At 38.7% G+C, this 25,501-nt stretch overlaps 1 long non-coding RNA gene across 1 annotated transcript; it reads right to left on the reverse strand.

Moving 5' to 3' along the window:
- Positions 1 to 639: 639 nt before the first annotated feature.
- Positions 640 to 8,494, reverse strand: LOC108710854. The gene is made up of 4 exons (XR_001934816.2): positions 8,348 to 8,494; positions 6,039 to 6,071; positions 4,676 to 4,715; positions 640 to 836 (listed from the first exon to the last, which is right to left on the reverse strand). It is a non-coding gene; the product is annotated as an uncharacterized LOC108710854 (long non-coding RNA).
- Between the last annotated feature and the right edge of the window lie 17,007 nt (positions 8,495 to 25,501).

Genomic DNA, 25,501 nt, shown 5'->3' on the forward strand with positions numbered 1-25,501 from the left:
CTTTAACTTTAACTTTAACTTTAACTTTAACTTTAACTTTAACTTTAACTTTAACTTTAACTTTAACTTTAACTTTAACTTTAACTTTAACTTTAACTTTAACTTTAACTTTAACTTTAACTTTAACTTTAACTAACTCTTTTTTCAGAGGAAAGTGTGCTTGCACTTGGAGAAGAAATGTTTGCCTCCTGAAAGTGATTGTATTGATCTTGGCTAACACTATTTGTATTAACAGTGTTAGCCAAGATCAATACAATCACTTTCAGGAGGCAAACATTTCTTCTCCAAGTGCAAGCACACTTTCCTCTGAAAAATGTAGTAGACATCTCTCCAAACCAAAAATAAAAACTGCATCACTCACCTGAAAAACACTTCCAAAAGAAATAAACACTGTACACAGCAACTGAAAAAAAACACACAAACCAATTTTGCTCACAACAACATTTGAGAAACTTAAACATTTAACTTGTCTAACCAATAAGATCCAAAAAATAAACACACCACACCAGTAGACAATTTTTTTTAACTTAACATTAAGTTCTTTGACTTTGTTTAAAATAAACATTTAACATGTAAGTTAGCATCAATTACATAGCTTAAACTCATCTTTAACTAGAAAGAAAACACAATTACCAAACATTTAACATAAAACAAACTAGTCAAATGGTTTTATTTAAACATTTACATCATGGACAACATCAACTGCTGCTTGAAGACACATTCATCCACCAGCTGAAGCATCACAGCTCTCTCCAGATAAACAAGCCTTTCTTCAAGTTGGAAGACATGCTGTCCCAAGAAATTCTGGAGTTTCCTTCCTCATCAGCAACCAACAACTATTAACAAAAAAAATAATTATATATACACACACCACAACACTTTTAATCATAATCTTAGCAACCTCAAAACACAATTTTAACATACTTTCCTCATAGAAAGGGATACTTTACACTAATTAAATGGGAATGTGGAATGGCAAGAGATTTTAGAGAAGCCCAACAAAGTTCAGTACTAGACAAAATACACAGCATATTCTACAAAGGGCCTTACCAGTGTTATCTACAATAGAAGTTGGAAGACCCCCTTCCTCCCAAAACCTGCCCCTTTTAATACAGCTCAAAACCTTCTTTGCCCTTAAAGATAGTAACCCAAATTCCCTGCTACAACCAAAATTTTCTTCAAGAACTATAATTCTACAATGATTAACCAAATACAATGACAGGCTAAACTGACTGATTTTAACATCCCACATTAAACCACTTACCTACCAACATTCAAACTCTATCAAGATCCTGTGGAACAATCTCACCTCCTGGATGGAATAAACTAGATACATAGCAATGTCATCTGGAACAAAAAAACACAATGCCCTCCCCACCCATTAATGAACAGGTTAAATAAAAGTGAGCCCAATACAGTGCCAAAACACACCCCATTAAGAGCCTTACTCCAAGTAACATCATCCTGTAGCCACTTTCCTAACCACCTTTATTAAACACTTAGGGGCATGTTTACTAACATTGGAGATAAATATATGGAGAGATTTCTGGAGATGTTGCCCATAGCCAGGGCTGGTCCTATCAAATGTGGGGCCCAATTGGGACCATGTTAGCGGGGCCCCTAGACAAAGTGTTGCTGGCTACTGACACACCAAGTATTTAGGAAAATAAGGGCATACAGGCACAAAATAGAAAGGAAAGGGTAACATAATAGGGGCACACAGGGTAAGAGAGAGAGGGAGGAAATAGGAGAGTGGGCTGGGCCAATTCAGCTTGGGAGCAGGCTTGGTTGGATTGGGGGCAGGCAGGGCCTATCAAGGTTGGAGGAAAGCTGGGCCTATGAGAGTTGGGGATGGGCTGGACTCTCAAAGTTGAGGGCAGGCCAGGCAGCATCATGTGCTGAGGGAAATATTATCTATGCTGCCCTGTGGTGCAGGGCCCCCCAGAGGTGTGGGGCCCATAGCAACCAATCAGATATTTTCTTTTGTTCTCCAAGTTATACATGGCCATATAAATATGATTGGTTGCCATGGGCAACATCTCCAGAAATCTCTCCATATATTTATCTCCAATGTTAGTAAACATGCCTCTTATGGGGAAAAAAAAACCTCCTGTCCAGCATCTAACTGAAAATACTACAATACCTTTCATTAAGCCACACCAATTGCTGCTTATGCCACTCACAAATACATTTTAAATAATCACTCCAATCATCCCTTTAAATATACAGAGGGCCTCAAATACATACCACATGAAAGACAAATCTGAAATACAGCCACATCTATAACCTAAATAAACTTAACTCGATGAAGGTGTATTCCATCTGGCCCTGGCAAACTTAAAACATTCATTTAAAGTTTAGGTACTACATGAACAACTAACTACACAGCAGACCTAGAATCAGGCAGGTCTTAAAAGTTTGCACTTCTGCCTACACTAGAAAGTTAAAATACCTTTTTCAAATCTATCACAACCATAATAGTACCATCATTTAAAGATGAGCCAATAGAGCTGCCAACAGTATATATCCTATAACATTTTACAGCCAGTTAAAATATGTCTAAAAGGGGTGGTTTAATGCACAAGACTTCAAACACTATGTAAAATGCTCATTTCAACTATTTCAACACAAAATGCTTAATGTCCACCTATAGGCAGAAAACACATTACACTGGACTAACAGGTTCAACCTTTGCTAAATGGGAACGTGCAATGTCACTACACTTCAAACTGCATAACATTTTTTAAAGGGAAATCAACCACACCAGGAAGTTTTGCAGTAAAACAAAACCACTTTATTAGTCACATTCATACAGTTAATTACAGTTGATGGGGGGGAATATGGACAATGACTAAGTCAAAGCTGAATATGGTCCATGCAGATAGTTCAAAAAGCATATCTCCAGCCACACATACCTCACCTATTGCTAGACAAGCCAAAAAAAAATATAAATTGTACACCCACATTATATATTACCATCTTTTGCTCAGATTACTATCATACTATCAAAGTATCCATCTCTACCTCAACTCATTTATGGGGTCCCTGCACCCCAAATATCACTAGTTACTGGTCCCTCTAACAGAATACCTTAGTCCTTTGTGTAGCCAGCCTCATTGGGAACATCTAGCCAAGTCAGCAACCAGAAGCTAAAGACAAACACTGTGTGCCAGGAAGTAGTCATAACACTTACCCAATAATAGATATGCAAATTACCTACATGTGGATCTGCCAAGCAGAGAATACTAAATTTAAGAAGATTACCAAAACTCAACTATCCCTACATGTGCATGCACACTAACACACATGGCTGCCCACACAACCTAAAAGAGCAGCACTGCACTCACTAAAAGTTACTTATCTATAGCCATTTTGATAGGCACCACTTTAGTCTAAATTCTTGTTTAACAATAAACTCCTGCAAATTTCCACTACAAACAATGCTTCAAATATAAACCAAATAACTACTTAAAATAAAAAATATAACTGCATATCAACCAAGTTGCAACTCATCTAACTACTGGTCACCAACCACCAAGTACCAGTGGTGTAACTAGATATTACTGCATCCCACAACAAATTACAGAATTTAAAAATTTTTAGGTTCTCATTTCAACAATAAACTCTTATCAGAGACTCTCCCTTAATACATCCTGGGCCCCCTCCAGTTGCAGGGTCTGCTTCCTCTGTAGTTACACCCCTGCTATGCAATGTCAAAGGGGGCACACTAAATGAGTTCTATGAAAAGAATCTGACTAGCAAGAATATGAACTGGCCAAAGAGCATAAACTCCTCAACCAATATCCTTATATTATTGCAGTTGCTGGGGTACAACATCCTTTAACATACAACAATCCTGAGATGCAACCTTAGTGTATGACTATGTCAACTTCAGCTTAAACCCTTACAGACTCCACAATCAGTGAAACAGATTCCCCCAGCTCCAGAGCATAAAGCAAAGCCAATGGTGCATTAAAAACAAAAAAATAAAGTTAGCATTTTATTCAGTTTACAAACACTACCCAAAAAAAAAAACCACAAGTCAGGACAGATTTCAAATATTTTATTAACACACCAACAAAGTGATACAACCTGCAAAAAAAAAAAATATATAAAAAAATATGATTGAACACAAAAAAATACATTCTACATTGATTAAAAATAATCCAAGTTTATCTTCGCTATCCCTCTCTCACAATCCATTTCTCTTAATTTGGTATTCATGCAGGAGTTGGCTATGAGATATTCATTAACACTTACAAATATATTTTACAGGGCCAGTATGCTAAAGCTTACTAAATTCACTTTAGTTTTAAAAGCATTTATGACTAGCAGATTATTAAACATTACAGAAAAATCTAGCTATTGCAGCACACTGACCAAAAAAACAAAATTGTGGTGCTTCTATCCTCAATGCTTGCCTCTAGTATATCCACAAACAAACTATCTGGAGAAATGGAGAGCAATACAAAAGCATACAACTACTGTTTTTTTTAGTACTCTACAATATAGCACCTTGCAACAGAAATTAGGCTTTTCAATTGCTCTGCTCATTTCTTGCAATTATTTAGAACATTTGAAAATGTTAAGAGTGGGTGCAGAAACATAGACATTTCAGGTCTTTGAGGAGAAAAAAAAAATATATATTATACCCTCAAGATAAAAATTAACTTACCATCTGCTGCCTGCCCCAATTCCCTGTTCAGGAACAAATTCTGTCAATGATGAAACACTTGATCAAATTTGACTGGTAACAATATGAAAACATTAAGCTCCAACATTAACTCCAAAAAACAGACAGCTTAATCTACAACACATTTAAAAAAGGATTCAATCAAAAAAAAAAAAAATAAATAAACTTTAGCCCAACTGCTACAAAAAATTAAAAACCACACAAAAGCGCTATTAACTTCACTGCCAGAAGTTCATCATGACACTCAGTACATTTATGTTAAAACTAAAATTTAATACTAAATATCAATACTTTGGGAGAAAAATTAGACAATAGAACCTTCTCCAAACACAACTTTTAATGCTAATAAACTATTTAACATACTATTCTTTCAGCTAAAAGCAATGTCCACACACAACTTTGCACAAAAAAAAAAACAAAAAAAAAAAACCAACTTCTATCCATGTAGACAGAAAAGGCTTTCTATAGGGTCAACTGCCCTGGGGATAGGAAAAATATTTAGGAATTTAATAGCATTGGATAGCAGCCAACCATCAAAGAGAAAAAACTTCTACACTATCCAGACATTCCAAAAAAAAAAAAAAATTTGGACAAGGCTGCCCTCTATCCATCATATGTATAGAATATTTCCAGAAACCACCACAACAGGGTTTAAACATACAAGATAAATACTAACATGCTACAACATACTACTTACTTATTGAACTTCCAAACAAATAACTACATTGCAATGTACCAAGGCCGAACATTTAAGTAGTGTCCAATTATAAACAAAACTTTACTCTATTGTTCCATATTTTAGTACAAATTAAAAAGTAAAAACAACAAGAGGGCCTGCCACATGTAGTAAGGAAGTCTGTGTGTACCACACTAATCAATATTGCAATCAAACTATTTGGAAAAAAATATAAGCCAAGACCACCACCTCACAAAAATACTGGAAAATGAGTGGAAAAAAAAGTCAATGCAGCTACCTGGATTCCCTTACAATATCACAACAATTTTATCCATTTTCACCATAAAACTAACCCATGTACCAAAATTGCCCAACAATGATGCCTAAATGAAGCTAAACCCAGAATGCAAGCAACTTGCTGGGAAATAATTACTTTCAATAACAATTTTTAATTTGCCACACACTACATTGATAAAGTAGATATTTGCCTTAAACACTGGCCTATAAAGATAGACATTTAAACACACAACTAACGTTACACATCTGATGAAAGCCACTATCCAAAAACAGCTATATTAAAACACTATTAAGCCTCTAATTGGACAACAGCAAGAGAACACACACACTACACCTACATCTTGACAAATAAAAAAAAAAATATATACTTACCAAACTCCAACACAGCAAGATGAATCCTTATAACTGCAAAACACAAGTTAAATACATTTAACCAAAGGCCAACACTCCAAATACTAAATCAGTATTTATCAGTTATTTACTCAGAATGGTCAACATAATTTACAAAAAAAAAAAATAAATAAATAAATAAACACACACACCACCCCAGCTAACAAACCCTACCAGGCACACATATCCCACACAGGCCAGCCACAGTACAGCATACACAAGGGGCAGAGTAGTACACACAGCAACCATAAGGCAGGACACATAGGGAGCATAGAGCAGGCAGAGTAGGACACATGGCAGACAAAGGAGGACACACAGGAAGCCTACACCAGAAAGAGTATGGCACACATAAGGAGCATAGAACAGCCACAGTAGAACATGCATAGAGAAGGCAGAATACAGCAACCAACAGGGAAACCTATCAAGACCACTCAGAAATCAACACTTCATACAGAGAGTACCCCTTCATATGGAGGTGTGAAAAGGTGAACAATGTGGGCACTTTCAGTCAGAGGTGTAAACAGTACAGGCCTTTAGAAATAATAATAGACATGAATACAGGGGGGGGTAAAGTTTGAAGTTCAGGGGCCAGTTAATCTCTGTAGCTTTCTCTTTAAATCTTACATGATAAGCAGATAAGGCTTAAATTTCATTAACAGACCTGACTTCTGCAAATTTTTTTTAAAGGATACTTAACCTTACAAACAAGTGAATGGTTTTTAGTTTCAACATGTTAAGGGATGCATGTACTGTGAAAATATATGTTGTTACAATTGTACCACCTGCTGGTTTCTGACCAGTGCCAAAAAAAAAAAAAAATTGTGCCACTCTGATTTTCTTCTAGTTAGGAATAATTTCTAATTTCCATTAACCAGAAAAACCATTAGAGCAGCCCTATTTCTTTCTCCAGACAACTTCCTCAACTACTTAGTGGTCAGAAAATGAGCACCAGGTGGAACAACTATAACAAAAGTTAACTTTAACATGACATGTAACCTCCAAGATCTTTGCCATAGTGCTTAGAAAAACACCTGCATCAATTTGACAGTTTAACATTTACTAATCCTTTAAAAAAAGTTGACCAAATGATTTTACTAGACACTTATTTTGGGGTTGACTTGCCCTTTAGGTCTTAGAAAAATAAATTAGATCAATAATTTTTACGCTTTAGTTTGTTTTTAAAACCCATTAGGATTGTTCTACTTGCAATAGATCATATACAAGATCAAGAATAATTTATTGTTACACAAAAGATTTAAAGATGGGGGGAATGTATTATGTTAAATAGTAAAAAGATACCCCAATTTCAACTTTGTTAGGAGAGAAATTCTACTGCAGTGCACAAAAAGCCACTTGATTTAAAAAAAAAAAAAAAAAATATATATATCTATCTATATCTATATATTTTTTTTTAAAAAAAAAATTATTTTTTGTTTGGTTTCTTATTTCCCCCCCCCCCCCCAATTTGGAGAATTCACACACCAGCCCAGTAACCCATTACAGGTGACCATTACTAATTGCTTGCAAGAAGAGATAACTTACCAAATCAAGTGATCAAATCAAATCAGTAAGGTGCCACACTCACACAGAATCACCTTTTGCAGCGTCGGGTGCACAGCTGTGTTCCTCTCTGCCCGAGGAAAAATTCAAATGAAAAGCAATAACTCCAGCAGCACTCCGATATGTGAATCAAAGGTTATTTATTCATGCCATTAGCAGAGCGACGTTTCGGGCTATTCCAGCCCTTTATCAAGCTCTTTGATTCACATATCGGAGTGCTGCTGGAGTTATTGCTTTTCTTACCAAATCAAGTGATTTTGGCCCAGCAAACACATTTAGGCTATTAAATGATAGCCTTTAAAAGTAAAGCTTACAACTCAAATGCACCATGGAATTCTAGATATACTCATAAAAACCAAAAGTCTGATATATTATGATACCCATCATCCAGAAAGCCCAATAATTGAGGTTTTTAGGATCAAACCTTTAAAGTCAGCCAGAAAATCAAACTAACCTAATAGGCTGATTTTACCTCCAATAAGGATTAATTATATTACAGAGAAACAAAATTTAGATTTGATACAACCCAATCTATGAGAGACTAGGTTGAACATAATATATCCCATACCTGCACAACCTCACAAGTAGATTTTTCTCTCTGCTGGAACTAATACACTGTCCACTATATGGGTTGTGTAAGAAAATCCCATTTAAAGCCTGGCTACTCTTACCAATTCTTAAATACAGCTAAATAAATACTGGCAAACAAGAATGCAAACAATAAAACTTACCTTCTTTAAACCACAGACCAATTTTGGATGTTCCCTTGGTGGAGCAGCAATAGGCAGCCATAAACTCACTCTTGGTTGAAGAGCTCAGAAAGTTAGATGTTGCACAGCGAGTGCTTGCTGGAAAATGAACTGGCTAGTGAAGCCCTCTGCCTTATAAAGGCTGATTGCCAGCTGAAAAAAATCAGGGCAGGGAGGGGTTTAGAGGGTATTGTTGGGAAATTTCTATTATTGGCCCCAACCCTAGCAGGTGATGTGCTGGCTAAGCTAGACAAATCAGGTGGCAACCCTAAATTGAATCCCAACTATGCGTTTGAATTTTCTCATCATTTGTTTGAACATGCTATAAAAAGTCTATGCAGGAAAAGCCCTTTATTATCTCAATATAAATGAATGGTTGGCCAACCTTCTAGGCACTTTTTTTGGTCAAATCTCAAAAGCCACATTTGCTTCTTGGTAAATATTTGAGATTTATATCAGGCCCCAACATTGAAAGTCTTGGAGATGTTATTTTTTTTTATTTTTTTGGCCCAAAATACATTTAAAAGGCAAGTCAACCCCACATTAAAAATGTGCCCAGTAAAAGAAAACACAATTCAAACCAACTTTCCAATATATTATATATTATTACAAATTTTCACTGCTTTAAACATGTAAGCATTTGCTTAACTCCCAGTTGTTACTTTTTAAAAAAATGTGGCAAAAGTCTTAGTTCCCCTGCAAAGACAGGTCTGTTAATCAGCTGCCATGTCTTACATTGTATCAACAGAACAGAGAATAGACAGGGACAGACACTGCTTTCAGTAGCAATACATAGACACATAACTTTAGAACCATAATGAGTGTATATGGCAAAGTTGCTTAGAATTAGGTGTTCTTTAATTACGCTAAAAAATGTTTTTGGCTTGACATTCCCTTTAAGATGATTGAAGGGCCTTTGGCCTCTGCTGGGAACTTGGTGAGTTTGCCAGGTATGGTGGAACTGCATTGTACTGACATTTCATTTGCATTTGGCAGTCAGTCCCCCTCTGGGGATGCACTATTTGGAAAAACCATTTCCAGGGGAGGCCACCTGATTTGGAATCCCAACATCACTGTTTGACTTCATGAAAAAACTCATGGCAAGTTGTGTATCTTCTCTTACTTCTGCTCTGTTATTTGTATGCAGTGCTGCTGATTTGATTCATGTTTATAGATGGAATTTTGTAGCTCAATCCATTATATTCATAGTACTACCAGCTTTAACAAAAATCCACCAAAAAAAGCCCAAAACAAGTATTTTCGTCAACATTGAATAGTCTGGATTCTTTAAAGGGGGGGCTGTGTAGCCTTTACTTTGAATATGATGTAGAGACAATTTGCAATTGATTATAGTTTTTTCACTTATTTAGCTCTGTATTCAACTAGTTGCTAAGATCCACATTACCCTAACAACCATGCACTGATTTGAATAAGAGATTGCAATATGAATAGAAATAAAAAGTACCAAGAACAATAAATGTGCATAGCGTATAAAGCATTTGTCAGTGACCCCTGTTTGAAAGCTGGGAAGAGTCCAAAAAAAAGGCAAATAATTTAAACAAAAATGACTAAAAAATAATGAGGACCAATTGAAAAGTTGCTTTAAAGATGCCATTATATTACATACTAACAATTAACAGAAAAGTGAACCACCCCCCCTTTAAAGAATAAAAAACATAAAAAGGGACAGGAAAAAGTCATCAACTGAAGATGGCAAATGTCTACAGGAACTCATACACTTTTATTTATTTACCCAGTTTATTGAAACATTCAAGATGTTCACCCTTGTTAAAAATGAATGGAACAATGTGAATCTTGCCTGTGTGCAATGAGGCCGCAATATTCTGTGGCATTTTTGGATTAAATTAGAATTATTGAGTTAGGAATAGTATATTTGCACACTGCAGTAAAACAGCTCCACCCAGTTAGGGAAACCATGGACTAACTTCTATATTATATATAGTAGAGCACAGCCTGGGTTAAAAGTCTGCTTGGATTGACTGGGGGACTAACCTAGTCGTCTTACCCTAGTCAACCTGGATTTGTGGTTCATCTACAGAGGGGGCATCATACCCCTGCCTCCCTAAGCCCAACATCACTCGTACGGCTGTTCTGTTTGAACTTGTCATTCACAGACCGCCCAACAAAGAGTGATTGTCACTGGACATAGGCACAATGGCAAAATCACTTTATAGGACAAGGACATAAAGAGTAACTGGGAGTGCACATTTGCTAGAAACTACAAGGTGATCATGTCTCTGCTATACCAATATCGCATACATGACTTTTCATTCAGGCCAATTGTAACCAACACTCCCACCTAGGTACCTATTGTAGACAAATGTCCCACAAATCAGCAAATACATTGTACCTTTAAAAAAAACTGTTTTCAAAACTAACAACCAACCTGTATCCCTCTGGCTGCTGTTTAACTACAACACTCTCCAAATCTCCATAGCAAGAAATGGATCATAAAATAAGACACATAATAGGAAGTCTATTTCTTACTTTAATTCTTTCTTTGCCAACCACCTAGGCATTGAGCCAAGGGGCCTGTGATCGTCGCAGGACCCAACTTCTTATTGGATCATCGCAGCTCCGCGCTGAAAGAAGCAGGACCTGAATTTCAGTCCCCCCGGGCCGGCACACTGCGTAGGCTCTGCATATCCTTGGACCCTCAACGTTGCCAAGGTCCCCCTGCACACAAGAACTGTAAGTTGCTTTTCTTTACACGCGCATACTGTACATGCATTAAAACATACACAAACGTTAGCTGCATTTTACAAAGTGACTTTTGGATCAAGCATTCTGACCATTAACCATGCTGTTGGATCAGTTCTTTTGTTATTTACTGGATTTGCCCAATTGTATTTCTTTTTTTGGTAATCATATTGTAGTTTTAGGCTTCCATTGTTATTTGTCATTTTTTCACACTTCTGCAGTTTCATAGTTTAGAGTAGAAAGAAATTTTTGCCAATTTTGTAGTCTTTAGAATGAGCACTTTCCAAAAATAGATGGGAGGGGGGTCTTTGTACTGTTACAGAAGTCTTGCAGCACATACAGTAATATGCAGTAAGGCGGGGGCTTTGTTCATTTGGCCTCCATATATACCAGAATGTTTTGTATATTTATTTATATTGAGCATCAAACTGTTCATATTTAACAGCATCCATATTTAATGCGACTTACCATTGTATATAAGAAACTGCGTGATATAAACAGTACCGGGCCACGCTGGGCAGGCGCCCTAGGCAGGCCCGGCAGCCGCGTCGCCTGTTTAGCGTGCATGCGCAGAAGCGCACAAATCACTAAAAAAACATAGATTGGTCAAGAGAAGGGAACCGGACTTGGGGTAGGCGGCAGACAAGGTACGTGCCTGGCGCCCTCCCAGCTTTGCGCCCTAGGCACGTGCCTACTCTCCCTACCCCTAGTTCCGGCCCTGGATATAAAGGTGGCAAACTTAAATATTTGGCGGTCATTTTCAGAAATGTCAACAAATGCCTTAGCTTAGCTAAGCGTAGCTTTGTAATACAGTCATTTAATATTAAACGACATAATTACCCATTTTGAATTTGTTTTTGTACTATCTGAAAATATATGGTTTTCAGGGGTCACCGTACCATACCATACTTAGAAGCGTATATCTTGTAACAGAAGTAGAAATTCCCTGAAAAAAAAAGGTTGTCCAGAAAAAACAACACCAACCCCCCCCCCCCCACAGGGAAGGCATCTAAAATGAAAGAGAGCAACATGTTAAAAAATGGTCAGTCAATAAATGTACCAAAGACATCAAGTTGGCTGCCAGTGAAAGGGCTAAATCCCTGATATGAATCAATTTTAAAAACATTTGACCAGAATAAATACAGAGAAGTCAGAGTGGGATTTGGTGCAGTCTCTTGGTACAGCAGCCACAGGTCCCATTCTCCCACACCCTTATTGCTCAACAGCACTCACACACCCAGTCACACCTTCAGTCTCACACACACACACAAACACACACCTTTACACACAGCCCTATTTTTGACTTTTTTTTCCCTTTGCCAGTCCTGCTTCTAGCCTCCTACCAAGCAACAGTGACACTTATAGATAACACATATCATACATATTGTATTTATTGTTTCCAGCAGAAATATGCTCTTATATGTCTGTGCTTCTAGTCAGATGTTTGCATTTATAAATAGGAAGATCAGATTAATATTTTAAAGCAGGATAGTCATCACCACACTGCTGTTTTTTTTTTGGGTTTTGTTTTAAATATATGGCCAATTCTAAGCAGCTTTTCAATTGTACCTTTCAAATGGGCAAGTCCCCCATCTAAACACAAATGCTGTGTAAAGCTACATAAGTATTGTAATTGCTACTCTTTATTAATCATCTTTCTATTGTGGCCCCTCCCGATATATTCCAGTCTCTTATTGAAATCATTGAATCGTCGCTACGGTCATTTGGACCCAAGCAAAGAAATTGCAGAATGTTCAAACTGGAGAGCTGCTGAATAAAAAGCCAAATAACACAAAAGTCTCTGAATATCCCTCTCTACATCATACTAAAAGTAAACTCAACACTAAACAACTCCTTAAAGACCACCAGATTATTTGGAAATCCCAAGGCTGCAAATGATGTCAAATGCTTGTTAGGAATAAGCAAAGCCTTCTGAAACCAGGTATTTACTTGGCACACAGCACTGCCAGGTTAGAAGGGTATGGGTGTGAAAAGAATGATATTAGTGATGCCGGTGGCCTGCCCCATTCAAAACCACTTGCCCAGTTTTTACACATTCAAAAACTAGCCAGAACTGATTTGTTCTGAGGAGCACAAATAGATAGGGATAAGCAGCCAGTTGTAGCTCTGAGCATCAACGGCCAGTGTTGAAAGGGTTAGTGGCCAGTTGGTCGATAACTTGTTGAGGGGCTGACTGGATGAGATAGTTCAAGAAGGATAATGTCTGTTTATGACATCCCAGTAGAGGCCATTGCTTAATGTTTTGATGATACTGTACAAGAAAAGCAGCCTTTCCTGTGAATTGTCTTTTCTCACCTCAACCTCCTTCAAGATTTATGGGTTGTGGGTGAACAAATAATGTGTTAAAAGCCACATGTCATTTGGACAAGATGTTTCAATGCAGGATGCCATATCTCACACATGTGTGTTTAACTCTTGTTAGCCACGGTGAGAACATTCTCATGCTGTTTGGCGGCTTACGCATCATGCATTTCACATTTTGTAACGTTAACCAACCCACAGTTATGTAGGGCAACCCACACAATTATGTCAAACAAAACTATTTAAAAGTCTGCAAAGCACTTTGCCTATACCTATCTTTTTTTTAAAAAAACACCAAACATTAACATTTTTGTCAGTACGCAGCACACTTGGTATCGTAGGGAATACTGGGAGTCATTTATTTCGAGGGTGCCATCTACAAGGCCACATCTGACTAATTACCATTGGCCAGGACCGTGGATCGATACGTTCCTGGTTTTTAAAGCATGCCAATCACATAGCATTTTCATTATATTATGACCAGAGAACACTCAAAGACAGCAAAGCCACAAGAGACTATTGTCACCCTTTAACCAATAGCTGTCGGAAGGTGTGCTTTCAAAACACAATCTTTTTCTTCCCATCGTTATGTATGGTGACATCATTTGCCACTGCAATGTATTTGTATTGTATAAAAACCCAGTTGGAAATTGATCCTGTGTAGTGATGGCCAAATGAATTCGCCAGACACTCATTTTACAGCGCATTTCGCCCTTTCGCTGGCAGCAAATCAATTCACAAAACTGCATCGAAAATTGACAGGCTAAAAAAACACCACAATAGTCGCATCAAATTGTCAATGCATCAAAATTATTTAGATGCCCATTGACATGCATTTGAACAAAATAGTCGCGCCTCAAAATTATTTTCATATCCTTCAAATTCCAATGTTGGCCGCTATGCTCAACTAAATCTGTGCCCGCACTGGTTTATACATTTATTATTAGGATTTATTGCATTTACAGTGTTATTTAAGAACATATCATTCATTCAGCATCTTGAATTTTAAGAGGAGAGAAAAGACAATGATTAAAAACCAAGAAAAAAAACCCAGAATGCAAAAACATCATTCCGATTTAAACATTTACTGTAACGTGATGATCTGCCTTATAGGTTATTTGGAGCACAGATTACCTGTAGATTCAAGAAAACATAGAGTTTCAGTCCTATAAATGAATCATTGTATAGTAGGTTTCCCAGTCACATCATGTTATCCCATAAGGGGAGCCTTTGACTTTATCGCTTTTCTACACCACAATGTTTGCCTCAGTCCTGCTCTCTCTGGACTCCAAGTTTAATTGGACTGAAGTAAAGATTCCCCCAAATAGCCAATGAGCCAACTACTAAGAGAGGTGAACATTTCCATTAAAACAGTCCAATTAATTTGTGGAGGGGGACAAATTACTCTCTCGCACCCTTTAGTTCATTACTTACCTACTATGGACATTACTCATCATATATGCTAGACATCTTTTTTAGGATACCCAGTAGTTCATTGAGTATCCAAAGGTCCTCAAGAGACAAATCAACAAAATGTTTGTGTAGAGGGACTGTAGCCACATAACCGTATGTGTGCTGTCCTTTTGGCCTGGGGATTGGTTGAGGCATGTCATACTCTGAAAGATTGTTTGGAAGCTCCAGCATACTCATTTAAAGATCCTTGGTCTTTGATTTGAAACCATCTATTTGTACAGGTATGGGACCTGTTCTCCAGAATGCTCTGGACCTGAGCTTTTTCACGTTAACGGATCTTTCCGTCATTTGGATCTTTAGACCTAGTCTACTAGAAAATCATATAAACATTAAATAAACCCAATGACCTGGTTTTACTTCCAATAAGGATTAATTATATCTTAGTTGGAATCAAGTACAAGGTACAATGAAAAAGGAAATGATTTTTACAAATTTGGATCATTTGGAGCCTATGGAAGACAGCCTTTCAGTCATTTGGAGCTTTCTGATAACGGATTTCAATAGAACGAATGCCATACCTGTATTTGATTGTCTGACTTGTCATTTAGGCCTTTTATCCACAGAGCCTTTGGTTCAGAACCTTTCTACTGTACATTAGCCTCTTTGCAGCGCAACTAGTCGTAGGCAGGGTATGTAAGTTAAAGCCGAGTGCCTATTGAAGTCAATGGGATTTGCCAACAAATAACTTTACTTCCCAGTTTAAAGGGGAACTATTGCGTGTAGGAGTTGGGTGTCAGAGAATCATTGACAGTTAGATCCAATATATCTTCCTAGAAGATGTATTAGATTTTCACTTAAAATCCACAGACATCATGTCTCTCCACATGCAGGATTTTGGCAAATGTCAGTTATTGTTCAATTGTGTTTGTACTGTAATCAGTTATTTGAGTGAGCTAGCAAAGGAAGCCCCCCCATGAAATATATTGCATCTAACTGTCAATGAATATCTGACACCCAACTGCTGCATGAAGACAGAATGAAGAGAAACAGATGCTCAGAGAAGAATAGTGAAGATAAACTTGATTATTTCAAAAATGATGCAGAATATTTAATTTACATAGTATTTTTATTTCAGTATGCTGAAGCTTATATTAAATGTTAATTGTCACGATAGTTCCCCTTTTAGAAAACATTCGAGAAAAATTGAACATGAATGGTAAACTGTGGTTTTCACTTGTACGCGACCGTTACTATTTTGCCTCTATTTTTTCCTCAATAAGCTAGAAAATACAAAAACACAGTGGGGCTCATTTATAAACAGTGGGCAAATTTGCTCCTGGGCAGTAACCCATGGCAACCAATCAGATGACTGCTTTCAGTGCTCATCCTGCAGCTGGCTGAAAAAAGCTAATCACTGATTGGTTGCTATGGGTTACTGCCCAGGTGCAAATTTGCCCACTGTTTATAAATGAGCCCCACTGTGTAAGAAAAGTTGTGCGCATTTTGTTGCAGTACTTTTTTGGAATGCAATCGCATTTTCCCTCAAATTAGAAAATGGATACATCGCCCATGTCGGCCAGTTTAGATTGTATTTATGTCATTTTTTGGACCTACTTAGCCCTTAAGCCCATGTTTTACCTTTACCTTTAGGGATGTAGCAAACGGCGGAAAAAATGTTCGCAAACATATTCGCAAACTTGCGTCCAAAAATGCAAACGGTTCGCAAACGTCGCGAACCCCATAAACTTCAATGGGAAGGCGAATTTTAATAGCTAGAAAAGACATTTCTGCCCAGAAAAATGATTTTAAAGTTGTTTAAAGGGTGCAACGACCTGGACAGTGGCATGCCAGAGGGGGATCAAGGGCAAAAATGTATCTGAAAAATACATTGTTGACACAGCGCTGCGTTTTGTGCTGTAAAGGGCAGAAATCACACTACGTCACTCAGGTGATGTTTCTGGACACGGAATGTGAAAAAGCTCACACAGCTAGGTGGCACTTGGTTAAAGACTGGGCAACAATGCCTGCAAGGGCAACGTATACAGTAGTGGATACGGAATATATTATTGCTGCTGTAAAAACATCACTCAGGTGATGTTTACGGACACGGAATTATTATTGTTATTTAGACAGAATGTGAAAAAGCTCACACAGCTAGGTGGCACTTGCATACCTCCCAACTGTCCCTCTTTTGACCACTCAACCCCCTGTCCCTCATTTGTACTGGAAAGTCCCTCTTTTCTCTGCACTGAACAGCCAGAAAAAAACAGTTTCTAACTTAATTGGCTTTTGGCAGAGAGCTCAGAACGCTAACAGGTGCCACTAAGATACTTTGTAACAATTTTGACTCTGGTTGGTGCTGGTAGTGGTGAACTACTAGGAGGAGCAGCACACCAGTCCCACTCCCCAACACAGCTAGACTAATAGCACTTGGCTCTTATAGTAGCAAAGTAAAAAAACAAAAAAGAAAATAAAAGCAGTCCTTACAAGGACTATTGGGTTATTACAGCAGTCAGCAGATGAGATCAGAAGCAGTGGCCACAGCAGCTACATACAGAGCACTGCAGTAGTAGGTAGATTACTAGTCAGCAAAGCTAACTAACCTAAACTCACTGTCCCTCAAATCCCTGCAGAGTTCTGTCCCTACAATACAGAGCAGTATCGAGTAGATTACTAGCCAGCAAAGTTACTATCAACTGTCCCTCAAATCACTAAACAGCTCTCTCCCTACACTAGCTCTTCCAAGCACACACAGGCAGAATGAAAAAACGCTGCAGGGCTTCAGTTTATATATGGAAGGGGAGTGGTCCAGGAGGGAGAGCTTCCAGATTGGCAGGCATGTATCTGCTGGTCTGGGGTGAGAGGGCAAAAATAAGCGCCAGCTAAGGCGAACCCAAATTGGCGAACGTCGCGCGACGTTCGCAAACATTCGGCGGACGCGAACGGCCGATGTTCGCGCAAATTAGTTTGCGGGCAAACAGTCCGCGACATCCCTATTTACCTTTAACAACCACCACTTAATTACATTGTCATTGGAGCTATCTCTAAGCATTTCAGCCAAGATACAGTAGGAAACGGATCTATTATATCCTACACCATCTAGGACATTCTATAATGACAATTACAATACTACTTGTACATAGTAATGATTTGGCTTCCCCAAATCTTACTGTCAAAATAAGCAAATAGTTGGCCTAAACCAAGAAGCACTTGCTTGGAAGCGTTGCACCAGATGCCTCTCTGTTCTGCCTCTTTTTTTCTAATTAAACTCTTTTGTTTCAAAACAATTTGCAACTTTGGAATCCCTGAAGTTTGGAGACTGTTAAAACCTGTGAAATGCATTCACTTATGGCCATTAAAGAGTGAGTTATATGTGGATTTTGCTTTTGAGAACATTTCTTTAGATGCAATTTACAGGACAATCGGCTCTTCCAATGATTTATTGGCTTGTGTCGGTTTGTAGCCGATGGCCGATTGTCAACGATGACACTGGGCGCATGGATGCGCCAAACTCTGAGGCTGTTGGTTTGGCCGGTGACACCGCAATCAATAATAAAATGTCAATTACTGAGCCAATCCTGTTATTGTATCATCTATCTTCCCAGTCTCAGAAAACATGAGAAATTGCATCCTAGATACCTTAATGAAGAACTCATTTGACAATCAATATTATACACTAATGACTGGAACCTTTTAGAGGCTGCTGTCTCCTTTTGCCTAATTTAAATAATTTTTGAACACTGCAAGGCGTTTCTGTTGGAAATAAAGCAATTATTAAATTCCATACATTGTAATTAGCAACTTCGAAACTAATACATTCACTGTTTGAAATATTTGGACAGCTAGTATAACTATTTACATTAGGGGGTGTAATAACAAGTTCAGCTTTGCTCTAGGCCTAGTAACAGTGGCAGTGTCACGGCCGGCACCCAATACCAGAACAGGTGCCAAGTACCCTGGTCTCGGCTCGGCTTCACCAGTAGTGTGACCACCGTTGGGCTTCGGGAGGAGCCCTCAGCTTACTTGGGTGCCACCTGGACTTAACGAGGGGTACAAGGCAAGATGTTCTGGCTAGCAGAGGGGCACGGCAGGTAGCAGAGTCTTTTGGGCCGAAGGTCACGGTACAAATGGAACAGGCAACAGAATCGTCAGACAGGCTGGGTCGAGGCAGGCAGATAACAAGAATCGTCAACCAGGCTGGGTCGAGGCAGGCAGATAACAAGAATCGTCAAACAGGCAAAAGGGTCAAAACCGGGTGATCAATCGAAGGGTTAAACAGTAGAGTAGTCGTAAGCAGGCAAGGTCAGGATCCAGAATTCAGAATAGTCAAAATAGCCAGGCAGGGGTCAAAACAGGGATCAAACAGATTCAGAATACAGCAAAAGCTCAGAAAGAACCAGGAACAAAATCCTATCACGGGCAAAGTCTCACAGCCCTAATGGGCTTTAAATAGTGTTTGAATTGCACGCCGTTGCGCGCTGACGTCGCAACGTCAGCGCGCCTGCGCCTTTAAGAAAATCCAGAGCCCGCCGCGCGCGCCCTAGGACGCCGGCGCCTGCGGCCTACAGAGCCGCTCCTCGAGGCGGGCATCCCCGCCGAGGGGGCGACAGGCGTCCCTGTCGTCCCCCCCCCAGACCACCAGGTATGTTCGTTACAGGTAGCATACTGTATGTGGGGAAACATAAGCAGTGTGATTGAGGTTTCTACGAGAAGAAACTTTGGCCAACTTTGTACCACATGTGTTTTCCCAAGAGCCAATTGCATTTTAGCCGGTGGGAAGGAAAGAGAAATGGATTGCCCGCTGTAGGCAAGATATAAATATTAAGGGCCAATGCCCTAAAGGTTGCTATAGATGGGTCATCGGATGTTTCAAGCTTGACCAAAGATCCCATCAGAAACCCATTGTTTAATAGTGGCACATGGGGAGATTTGTCATCCAAGACAAAATTCTTTCCCGCTGGCAATAATGTAAATTGCGAGGAAACTTCAGCCAACTTTGGTAAGCCAAAGCTCATTTGTTTTACCACCACCTATTCACATTATTGCTGGTGGGAAAGCTTTTTCTGGAGCAACGGGCAACACATCTCCCCATGTTCTAAATCAGGGGTCACATAGTAAGTTAGTTTGAAAAAACAAAAAAAAAAAACACACGTTCATCAACATTTACTTATAGTGTTTGTATATATCTCCATTTGGCCACACGGTGGAAAAAATTCCCCCTCCCCGATGGCAATCGGACCAGTCTTTGAATGAAACCCTTTTATACCCATGATCCACATTCAAATGTACAAAAGTTGGGAAGCATCACAAACATAAAGAAAGTCCAAACTACGATTGGCTGCTATTTGGACTGGCAGCCTACAGGAGGCTCGAGTTGACAGTACACCTGGTTTTTATGCCTCAAAAACTTGCCTCAAAAGGGAAATCCAAAAATAAGCAAGTGCCTTGAGGCCACTAGGAGCAACATCAAAAGGCTTAGTAAGCAACTTGTTGCTCACAAACCACTGGTTGTGGATCTCTGATCTAAGGGCCACATTTACATATGGTCAAATATCGAGGGTTAACCCTCGATATTCGACTGCCGAATGTAAATCCTTAGAATATCAAAGTCCAAGGATTTAGCGCAAATAGTTTCCATCAAACGAAAAATCCTTCAACCAAACTATTAAATCCTTTGAATCGTTCGATTCGAAGGATTTTAATCCATCGATCAAACGATTTTTTTTCCACCAAAAAATGGACAGGAAGCCTATGGGGACCTTCCCCATAGGCTAACATTGCACCTCTGTAGGTTTTAGGTTACGAAGTAGGGGGTTGAAGTTTTTTTTAAAGAGACAGTACTTTGATTATCGAATGGTCAAATATTCAAACAATTTTTTGTTCAAATCATTTGATTCGAAGTTTAATTCGAAGTTTTGAGTCGAAGGTTGAAGTAGCCAATTCGATGGCCCAAGTAGCCAAACAAAACATTCAAAATTCAAAGTTTTTATTATTCTATTCCTTCACTCAAGCAAAGTAAATGGGCCCCCAAATCATTGCAGGATTTTAAGCCCTTCAAATGATAAATCAGTACAGTGATTAAATAACCACTACACCACAACAGTACTAAAAGTATTTAAAAAACTGAATATATTTAGGAACAAAAAAGTGACCCATACTATTTATAATTTAGTTGTAAATCTTTTGGAGAATAGAACACAAAGTGTAAAATTAGAGAAAGAAGGTTTTCTTCTATTGTTCACAATTCCTACTTACCGGTACTTTTGATGTCAATAAAATAGCTGAAATGATATTGTCTTCTTATTTAGGATTAATGTTCCTTTAAAACAAGAATCAAGTTAAACATTTGAGTCTGGCATGAAATGGCAAATGGAAATATATACTAACAATCATGAAAAATATGTGTCGCTTATTGATCCGAAACACACACACACAGAGACCTTTTCACAACATCCTTCTGCAATCCCAGATTGTTACAATGTTACAACTATCAAACACAAGTGCTTTGGAGGGAAATCAAATACCTCTGTAAATCACTGGCAGACCTCGAAATGATTGAAATTTTCATCCAATAAAAACATAAAACTTACGATTCATAGTTAAAATAAGCCAGATACTTTTTTCATTGCAGGCTGTTTACATTGCGGCTGGCTGGTTGCCTGGCCGGTTTCATAAAAAAAAATGTACTTTTTGCTGAAACACAAGAGCGTTTTATTAAAACTATAAATAAATTAAAAAGCACCATAAAGTTCACATTTGCGATTATAAAAAAAGGCCATTTTAAAATATAAATTCCCCATTAAACATAATGTTTTCCACCAACCAAAATGAAATATCACCAAGCATTCGATATATAGTACCGTGCTTGCTGTATCTGCAGGACTGTGTAACAGACAAATTAAAAGACTGGTATGTTTTAAGTGTCACGCCTCTGCTTAATGGCATAACTAACTATCTGACATTTTAGTCATTTAAAATGCTGACACGGTACAGAATCCATATATGAAACGCCTCCTAATGCATCCAAATGACTGGTTTAAAGGCTGCCTCCAAACATGCACACTGCTTAACTAGGAACATTCATAAGACCCCTGATATCCATGGCTATGGTACTGGTGTTAACTTACTACAATGATGGGCATATTTATACAAATATCATTCTTTACATAGCACTGGTGAGGCCCCATCTAGAATATTCTATGCAGCTTTGGTCCCCAGTGTTCAAACTGAATATTATGGCATTAGAGAATCCAAATGTCACGGTCAGCACCCAACAGCAGAACAAATGGCAAGCATCCTGGTCTCGGCTCGTGCTTCAGCTGCCTGCCTTTGGCCTCGGGAGGAGCCCTCGGCTACTTGGATACCATCAGGACTTAAACGAGAGGTTGCAAGGCCAGAGGTTCTAGATAGGCAGAGGGGCACGACTGTTAGCTAGAGTCTTAGGCCAAAGGTCTCGGTAGGCCAAAGGTCGCACAGAATAAACGTAGTCAGCCAGGCAAGGGGTCAAACCAGGAAGTCAATCAGAGGGTTGAGCAGAAGAGGTAGTCGGTATTCAGGCAAGGGTCAGGATCCAGAGGTCAGAATAGTCAAAAGCCAGGCAGGGGTCGCAACAGGAATCAAACAGAATATCAGATAGCAATAAGTTCAGAAACCACGGGCAAGGTCCTGTAGCTTTAATAAGCTATTTATACTTTTAAATTTTCACGCCATTGCGCAATCGCATCATTACACCAGCGCGCCCGTGTCAATATTAACACCGAGACGCGGGCGCGCGTGCACCCTAAGTAGCCCAATGGCGGCCGAAGAGGAGCGGCGTGGCGGCCGTCCCCACAGATGGCGCGGCGGGCGTCCCTGCCGCACCACTGGACCACCAGGGTGAGTTACTTTTCTCACACCAAATAAATAAGGGTACCATATAATCAACTCTCCAATGCTTTATTTACCAGTGGCTTCTTTCAGCAGAAGGGCATCCATTCCAATTCAAATATTTGGAAAGGGTTTTTACAGTGAGAATTGCAAAGTTGTGGAATTATCTCCCTATATTAGTTGTACTGAAAAGAGTGATATAGCAAATCAGGTTCTATTGTTGATCCCATCATGAATTCTATCTATCAACATTTTTTAAGAGACCTTTTCACAGCTAATGTATTAATAGTGCTACTCATTCCACAAGCTACTTTTTCCATCTCTAATGAGAAAGTCACCATACAATGGTGATAATGACTTAAGCTGGCCATAGATGTAAAGATTTTTAAAAGATCCAATCGTTATCGCGAGACCACGATTATCTCAAAATAATATGATGATGTACAATGTGTCCATCAACTAAAAAGACCATTTCAGGCGATATTGCCAGCAAAACTGAAGAGTAGCTGCCCGCTTAGCCCTGCAAACATCGATAGATTGCGCTGGGACCGATAAAGATGTCGGGCGAAAAATCGTAAGATATACGATCGTTCAAATCCCACTAACCGCACGATAATTTGACCGATCGGTCGAACGGCACTGAAATCGGTCGCGTCTATGGGGACCTAAAGTCAGACTTCCATGACCTAACCATATAAAGGCCCAGAACACTAACCGTACATATCAATACATGATTAGGGATTAGTCAGAGATTTATTAGGCCAACACCACTTCAACCCTATTTTATTCAGTTGTTGGCCCAGTAGTTAAATTATCACAATCATCCCTTCTTGGCCCATGTAGGTGACCAAACCATGCAAATAAGTTTCCCTTGTATAACATTCTACAACACTTTATAAATTAAGTAAAATAATCAGTAAATAGTCATGGGCGAATCTGACCCATTTCACCTAGCCAAACATTTGCAAAATGCATTAAAATCTATGGGCGTCATTTTTTTGCGGCACATCAAATTTAATTTGGTAGCGCAACAATTTTTTTTTAACCATTAGAGTCTATGGGCATCATTTTTGATGCAAAACGTTTCACTCATTGTTATCGGTAAACAAATCTATAATCATCAATAGAATTTATTCAGTTTTTCATTTTATATTTCATAATATATATTATTAGATTCCATATTATATTAAAACAATTAGTTTAATAGTCATTCATAACCCCAACAACACCCCTTAGTGCTAATTACCTAAGCAATTGCACCCCCAGGGCTAGCTGCCAGAGGTCCATCTTGCAAATTCAAAAGTCCCACCAGATTGAGGACAACATCATTTGGTTGTTGCAGTCCCTGATCCAACCACCTGTTTTCTCCTCATTGTGGTCCGATCTTTGGACCCTAGGGCCTGATATTGGTGGCCATATTGGGGAGAGATCAGCTCGTTTGGCAACCTAGCCAAATGAGCCGATCTCTGTATGCATGGCCACCTAAGTAGGAAGTTTCCCATAGGCGCAACATGTTCCTTCCTTCTAATGCTCCGCTGAATCCACCTCCAGGCCTAAAAAAAATTGAAAATGATGGCTGCTCCATTTGCGTTTCTTCTTGTTTCTCTCTCACTCTCCTTAACAAAGCAATTTGGATATTTGAAAAAAAAATAAAGCCAAACAAGATGTTGAAGAAACAACACAATGCTTTGCCAATGATCACCAAATTAAACTTGCATAATTTTCTTAATGTTTTGAATTTGTTTTGCCTCATCGTGGAAACGCAACATTCAGCCGGTCTCGTTATTTAACGACGGCGTAAATCTCATCCCCCTTTGCGGTGCTCTAAAATAGACAGGATAAAAATAGTTCTTAATGCATGTGGTTAATGCAGAAAATACATTCAAATGCTTATTCCCAATCAGCTGTGCCTATGAAGCGTACTTACACAGAGTGCACCTTGATTGGCTTCCATTCCTCTTGAAAATCCTGAAGTGAAAACATTATCATTACCTTGGTGAATTTTAATAAAGTCAGAATTAGATTCCCCACTCTTGTCACCTAAATCTGTTAAGTACTAGCTCAGATATAATGGCTTCCTTTATGTCAGCTGTAAATGAAAGTCTCCTGTGCTGGGACAGCTCCTCTAGCCTTTCTCATAGTCTATCAAACTATGCCAGAATTGTGGTCCATTATAAAAAACTGAAACCCCGCTGCAACGAAAGTAAACTAGCCAATGGCTGAACTTCACGAGGCGATCAAGTCTGATTCGTCGCCAGGCGATGACGCGTACACAATGTTTTAGAAGTGCAGCGTACAATGGGACTGATCGACCTGGTTGCTAAAATTGGAAACTGGAGAGCTAATGAATAAAAAGCTAAATAACTAAAAATAAAAAAAATAATAAAAAATGAAAGCCAATTGAAAATTGAACAACCCTTTTATAATGTATTTTCAGCCATTTAAAATATATTAGCAGTTTTATATATTAGAGCCTTCTTAGTGACTCAGGGTTAAAAGGATGGTTCCCCTTTAAGTCAACTTTTACTATCTTATAGAATGGCCAGTTCTAAGCAACTTTTCAATTGTTCTTCATCATTTGTTTTTTTATAGCTTTTTAATGCTCTGTAAAGCTAAAAATGTATTGCTATTGCTACTTTTTATTACTCATCTTTCTATTCAAACCTTTTCCTATTCATATTCCAGACTCTTATTCAGATCAATACATGGTTGCTATGGTCATTTTGACCAGGCCCGGACTGGTAATCTGTCCGTTCGGGAATTTGCCCGAACGGCCGCTCTATCCTGTGATGAAGTGGGCCGGGCGCTGCACTT

The sequence above is a fragment of the Xenopus laevis genome, chromosome 3L, assembly GCF_017654675.1.
Source record: "Xenopus laevis strain J_2021 chromosome 3L, Xenopus_laevis_v10.1, whole genome shotgun sequence".
NCBI classification, from domain to species: Eukaryota; Metazoa; Chordata; class Amphibia; order Anura; family Pipidae; genus Xenopus; species Xenopus laevis.